Here is a 7724-nt window from a genome sequence, read left to right as displayed (position 1 = left end):
GAACTATAGATAGAGAAGAATCATTCTGAGCGAGTACATAAGAAGCGATCCACTTTTTTTCATCGGTTCCAGGGGAAGACCAAAGATCTTGCGCGGCAGGTCCGCCAGAAAAACTCAAAAGAGAAAGAAGTCTCGTTAATCTCTTCATGCTCGTTCCAAGTTCGAAGTACCTTTTGGCCAAAGAAAAACCCGCTTCCTGACACGATTGCCTCTTTATCTTTATATAGATAGATTCTATGGGGTTATTACTTAGTAAGTCTATTTTGTACAAGAGCCCCTCCTATCTGATAGAAAAGGGTCCCATGATCCCGAGCCGATCTTACCTTGGCTCGCAAACCCCAAGTTTGTCTATGAAGAGCTAATCTAATTGTATTTTTTTCTAGAATGGATTTCTTATGTGGAATACTAATGGATAGGGCCTCGTTGCTAAGTGCTACAAGATCTAGTGCACTGGAACTCGTGGTTATGGACCCGAATCCTTTAGTATGGAACATTGTCTTTTCCAAGTAAAAACCCCTAGTATATGAAAGAATGAAAAGGTGCTTTCGTTCTTGTGGAATAAGAAGCCCTCGTACCTTAATGAAAGGAAAATCGTAATTTTTCGTTAGGTATTTGACCAAATAGGATCGTCCAGTTCCTATAGAACCTATCACTAAAATACCCGATAGGGCTAAGCGGAACGAAAAGGGTTTTCCATGAGATGGTAAATGAAAACGATTAGTCCCACACGAGGTTTGGGAATAAGTGATTGTCTGATAATGAGCAAGGAATATACGTCTTTCTGCTAAAGAGGATCTATTAAACTCATAATTCATTAGATCCTTGTTATCAATGCCAACTAGGTATCATAAGGAAATGGATCCCGGTTGTTCAATCCTTTGATAACCAAGGTCATTCTTTGCTAAAGAGAAATGATCACTATGAGTCAGACTCAATAGAATTGGATCCATTCCAAATAGCGAGAATTAGGATTCTTGATCCCTCTCAATCTCTCTTTCAATTCGAGGATCCAGAGAGGTGTTTTCATAGTCATCTCCGAATATTTGCCATCTCGGAATATTTTCGATTTCATTTTTCTATGATATGTCTTTCTATATGAAAATTGGTTATTTACGATGTACGATGATCCCTGTTAAGCATCCATGGCTGAATGGTTAAAGCGCCCAACTCATAATTGGTAAATTTGCGGGTTCAATTCCTGCTGGATGCACACGAACGGGAACATTCCATAAGTCTATTGGAACTGGCTCTCTATCCATGGAATCTCATCCATCATCCATACATAACGAATTGGTATGGTATATTCATACCATAACATAAGAACAATAAGAACTCGAATTCTTATCGATACTGGAACTCAGAGCATAGGAGGGAAAGTCGATTTATGGATGGAATCAAATACGCAGTATTTACAGAAAAAAGTCTTCGTTTATTGGGAAAGAATCAATATACTTTTAATGTCGAATCGGGATTCACTAAGACAGAAATAAAGCATTGGGTCGAACTCTTCTTTGGTGTTAAGGTGGTAGCTGTGAATAGCCATCGACTACCTGGAAAAGGTAGAAGAATAGGACCTATTCTGGGCCATACAATGCATTACAGACGTATGATCATTACCCTTCAACCGGGTTATTCTATTCCACTTCTAGATAGAGAAAAAAACTAAAGGAGAATACTTAATAATACGGCGAAACATTTATACAAAACACCTATCCCGAGCACACGCAAGGGAACCGTAGACAGGCAAGTGAAATCCAATCCACGAAATAATTTGATCCATGGACGGCACCGTTGTGGTAAAGGTCGTAATTCCAGAGGAATCATTACCGCAAGGCATAGAGGGGGAGGTCATAAGCGCCTATACCGTAAAATAGATTTTCGACGGAATCAAAAAGACATATCTGGTAGAATCGTAACCATAGAATACGACCCTAATCGAAATGCATACATTTGTCTCATACACTATGGGGATGGTGAGAAGAGATATATTTTACATCCCAGAGGGGCTATAATTGGAGATACTATTGTTTCTGGTACAAAAGTTCCTATATCAATGGGAAATGCCCTACCTTTGAGTGCGGTTTGAACTATTGATTTACGTAATTGGAAGTAACCAATTAGGTTTACGACGAAACCTAGAAATCGATCACTGATCCAATTTGACTACCTCTACGGGATAGACCTCAACAGAAAACTGTTGAGTAACGGCAGCAAGTGATTGAGTTCAGTAGTTCCTCATAGAAAATTATTGACTCTAGAGATATGGTAATATGGAGAAGACAAAATTGTTTGAAGCACGCACAGAACCGGAAGCGCCCCTTGTTTCAAAGAGAGGAGGACGGGTTATTCACATTTAATTTGATGGTCAGAGGCAAATTGAAAGCTAAGCAGTGGTAATTAAGACCCCCGGGGGAAAATAGGGATGTCTCCTACGTTACCCATAATATGTGGAAGTATCGACGTAATTTCATAGAGTCATTCGATCTGAATGCTACATGAAGAACATAAGCCAGATGACGGAACGCAGAGACCTAGGATGTAGAAGATCATAACATGAGCGATTCGGCAGATTTGGATTCCTTTCCTATATATCCACTCATGTGGTACTTCATCATATGATTCATATAAGATCCATCTGTCTAGAGATCGTCATATACATCTAGAAAGCCGTATGCTTTGGAAGAAGCTTGTACAGTTTGGGAAGGGGTTTTTTGAGAGAAAAGAAGAATCTACTTCAACCGATATGCCCTTAGGCACGGCCATGCATAACATAGAAATCACACGTGGAAGGGGTGGGCAATTAGCTAGAGCAGCAGGTGCTGTAGCGAAACTCATTGCAAAAGAGGGTAAATCGGCCACTTTAAGATTACCATCTGGGGAGGTCCGTTTAGTATCCCAAAATTGCTTAGCAACAGTCGGACAAGTGGGTAATGTTGGGGTGAACCAAAAAAGTTTGGGTAGAGCCGGATCTAAGTGTTGGCTAGGTAAACGCCCCGTAGTAAGAGGGGTAGTTATGAACCCTGTGGACCACCCCCATGGGGGCGGTGAAGGGAAAGCTCCCATTGGTAGAAAAAAACCCACAACCCCTTGGGGTTATCCTGCGCTTGGAAGAAGAACTAGGAAAAGGAAAAAATATAGCGATAGTTTTATTCTTCGTCGCCGTAAGTAAATACGTAACTAGGAATATGGAAAATTGCATTTTTGGAATTTGCAATAATGCGATGGGCGAACGACGGGAATTGAACCCGCGCATGGTGGATTCACAATCCACTGCCTTGATCCACTTGGCTACATCCGCCCCTTATCCAGCTAAAGGATTTTTTTCTTTTTTCCGTTGATCATTATTCTATTTATTCTGACCTCCGTACTTCGATCGAGATATTGGACATAGAATGCCACTCTTTAAAAAGGAAAAAAGGAGTAATCAGCTGTGACACGAAAAAAAACGAATCCTTTTGTAGCTCATCATTTATTGGCAAAGATAGAAAAGGTCAATATGAAGGAGGAGAAAGAAACAATAGTAACGTGGTCCCGGGCATCTAGCATTCTACCCACAATGGTTGGCCATACAATTGCGATTCATAATGGAAAGGAACATATACCTATTTACATAACAAATCCTATGGTAGGTCGCAAATTGGGAGAATTCGTGCCTACTCGGCATTTTACGAGTTATGAAAATGCAAGAAAGGATACTAAATCTCGTCGTTAACTGAATTCTGAATAGAAAGATTAAGAAGAAAAAAAAGATTCAAAATAAAGTAAAGGTAGGCGGGGAATAAACTTATTTATGACAAGTTTCAAACTAGTAAAGTATATCCCTAGGATAAAGAAGAAGAAAAGTGGGCTAAGGAAACTCGCAAGGAAAGTTCCAACCGATCGTCTACTTAAGTTCGAGAGAGTTTTCAAAGCACAAAAACGTATCCCTATGTCTGTTTTCAAAGCACAAAGAGTTCTTGACGAGATTCGGTGGCGTTACTACGAGGAAACTGTTATGATACTGAACCTCATGCCCTATCGAGCATCTTATCCCATCTTAAAGTTGGTTTATTCGGCAGCCGCAAATGCAACTCATTATAGGGATTTCGACAAAGCGAATTTATTCATTACTAAAGCCGAAGTCAGTAGGAGTACTATTATGAAGAAATTCAGACCTCGAGCTCGAGGACGTAGTTTCCCTATAAAAAAAAGCATGTGTCATATAACAATTGTACTAAATATAGTAAAGAAATCTAAATAACCTTTAGATCCATCTAAGATTTCGATTCCCAGTAAAAAAAAATATAGAATAGAAAAATATGGGACAAAAAATAAATCCACTCGGTTTCAGACTTGGTACAACCCAAAAACACCATTCCTTTTGGTTCGCACAACCAAAAAATTATTCTGAAGGTCTACAGGAAGATAAAAAAATAAGGGATTGTATCAAGAACTATATACAAAAGAATAGGAAAAAGGGCTCGAATAGAAAAATAGAATCAGACTCAAGTTCCGAAGTAATTACACATAATAGAAAAATGGACTCAGGTTCAAGTTCCGAAGTAATTACACATATAGAAATTCAAAAAGAAATCGATACGATCCACGTCATAATCCATATTGGATTCCCAAATTTATTAAAGAAAAAAGGAGCAATCGAAGAATTAGAGAAAGATCTACAAAAGGAAATTAACTCTGTAAACCAGAGATTTAATATTTCTATCGAAAAAGTTAAAGAACCTTATAGACAGCCTAACATTCTTGCAGAATATATAGCTTTCCAATTAAAAAATAGAGTTTCATTCCGAAAGGCAATGAAAAAAGCCATTGAATTAACTAAAAAAGCAGATATAAGGGGAGTAAAAGTAAAAATTGCGGGTCGTCTCGGAGGAAAAGAAATTGCACGTGCCGAATCCATTAAAAGGGGCAGACTTCCCCTCCAAACAATCCGCGCTAAAATTGATTATTGCTGCTATCCAATTCGAACTATCTATGGAGTATTAGGTGTAAAAATTTGGATATTCGTAGACGAAGAATAACTAATCTTGTCTTCGAATTCTGTCCATTGATAGAATAAAAAATGACAAGAGACTTTTTTCCTGAAATCCCTGCAAAAGAAGAAATTCTACCTCTTTCTATAAGATTTAATGAAAATTGATAAATCATTTAATATAATTGCTATGCTTAGTGTGTGACTCGTTATTTTTTTTTCTTTTTTAAAGAAAAAAACTTAGTAATTATAGAAAATTAACTAATACTAATAACCAACCTATTGCTTCGTATTGTCGAGATCCTAACTAAGAAACAGTCACTATATGAATAAATACCTCTATCATAAATGAGTAGATGTGTCATATAGTTGTAGCAACTGCACTTTTTTATCTAAAAAAAAAATGGGATTCTAGGTTGTGAAGCAAAACTAAAGGGATGTGGATAAAGGGAGGGATGATAGAAAGAAGGAAGAGGAAATAAATAAGATATAGAATTCCACTGTGTATGGTCTATGAATTACATCATAAAAGGCAATGTGAAAAAGCATCAATATAATAAAACTAATAGAGAATGAAAAATTGTAACTTGAAAGAAGAACTACAAATTTTAAGCAATAATAAAGAGCCGCCCGGGTTAATAAAACTGAGAAAATTAACTCGGAAAGAAATTTTTTGGAAGCTCCGTTGCGGGATTCAGACCTAACCATTCAAGGAGAAGCAGTGGGAACGACAGAACCTATGATTCCATAGGATTTTATTGAAAAGAATCCTAACACTTCATTGGGTGGGATGGCGGAACAAACCAAAAAAATTGTCTTATTTGGTAAGTTTATAAATTAACAAATAAGACAGGAAAGAGTAAATATTCGCCCGCGAAATTCTTATTGAATTAGAATACTTTACCGCGATTCAATAAGAGTAAAAATAAGGATATTTTTTAGAAGGACTACATTATTATCTATAAATATAGAATTTAGATAAATATCCACACACATCTGGATATATTCTAGATCTTCTTTTTTGACTATATATTATATTTTTCTGTTTTAACAAATTCAATATAAAAATAAAAAAAAAACCTAACTTTTTCTATTATCTATTAATGTGTATCTATCCGTACCGTAATATTTTTAAATATTATGGAATTAGAGAAATTTATTTACATGCTTTCTCATTCCATTCGCGAGGAGCTGGATGAGAAGAAACTCTCATGTCCAGTTTTGGAGTAGAGATGGAACTAAGAAAGAGAACCATCGACTATAACCCCAAAAGAACCAGATTTCGCAAACAACATAGAGGAAGAATGAAAGGAAAATCCTTCCGAGGCAATCGTATTTGTTTTGGTAGATATGCTCTTCAAGCACTTGAACCCGCTTGGATCACGGCGAGACAGATAGAAGCAGGACGAAGAGCAATAACACGATATGCACGTCGTGGTGGAAAAATATGGGTACGTATATTTCCCGACAAACCGGTTACACTAAGACCCACGGAAACACGTATGGGCTCGGGAAAGGGGTCCCCCGAATATTGGGTAGCCGTTGTTAAACCAGGTCGTATACTTTATGAAATGGGGGGAGTATCTGAAACTGTAGCTAGAGCAGCTATCTCCATAGCGGCCAGTAAAATGCCCATACGAAGTCAATTTATTCGATTAGAGATATAGAACCCTAAAAGGGGTATGGAAGAAAAAAAATGCCCGGTTTTTCTTTCTGGAAAGACAATATTTCTTTCATCCTTTTGCATTGAAATAACAAATTGAAATCAAAATAATATGATTCAACCTCAGACCCTTTTAAATGTAGCAGACAATAGTGGAGCTCGAAAATTGATGTGTATTCGAGTCATAGGAGCTGCTGGTAATCAGCGATATGCTCGTATTGGTGATGTTATTGTTGCTGTAATCAAAGACGCATTGCCCCAAATGCCTCTAGAAAGATCCGAAGTAATTCGAGCTGTAATTGTACGTACATGTAAAGAATTCAAATGCGAAGACGGTATAATAATCCGCTATGATGACAATGCTGCGGTTATAATTGATCAAAAAGGCAACCCAAAAGGAACTCGAGTTTTTGGCGCGATTGCCGAGGAATTGAGAGAATTGAATTTTACCAAAATAGTTTCATTAGCTCCTGAAGTATTATAAATACTAGTAGGCGAAATTTAGATCAAAGAATTAATATTAGTAGATTGTGTTTTACGTATATGTTTTAAAATCCAAAATGAAAAGAAAAAAAAAGAAAACATGTTGATTATAGAAAAATTAGGAGGAACCTAGAATTAGAGTCTTATGGGCAAGGACACTATTGCTGATTTACTAACTTCTATAAGAAACGCGGACATGAATAAAAAAGGAACAGTTCGAGTAGTATCTACAAATATTACCGAAAACATTGTTAAAATACTTCTACGAGAGGGTTTTCTTGAAAGTGTTCGGAAACATCAGGAACGTAACAGATATTTCTTGGTTTCAACTTTGCGACATCAAAAGAGAAAGACTCGAAAAGGAATATATAGAACAAGAACTTTTTTAAAGCGTATTAGCCGACCCGGCTTACGAATTTATACCAACTATCAAGGAATTCCTAAAGTTTTGGGTGGAATGGGAATTGCTATTCTTTCTACTTCTCGAGGGATAATGACAGATCGAGAAGCTCGACTAAACAGAATTGGGGGAGAAGTCTTATGTTATATATGGTAATCGCCCCGCCTATAGTGCTCGAATTCTACCTCGCCCTTCCTATTTTGAAAATA

Source organism: Hordeum vulgare, unplaced genomic scaffold (genome assembly GCF_904849725.1).
Source record: "Hordeum vulgare subsp. vulgare unplaced genomic scaffold, MorexV3_pseudomolecules_assembly, whole genome shotgun sequence".
In the NCBI taxonomy this organism is placed as follows: Eukaryota; Viridiplantae; Streptophyta; class Magnoliopsida; order Poales; family Poaceae; genus Hordeum; species Hordeum vulgare.
This window is presented reverse-complemented; position numbering follows the sequence as displayed.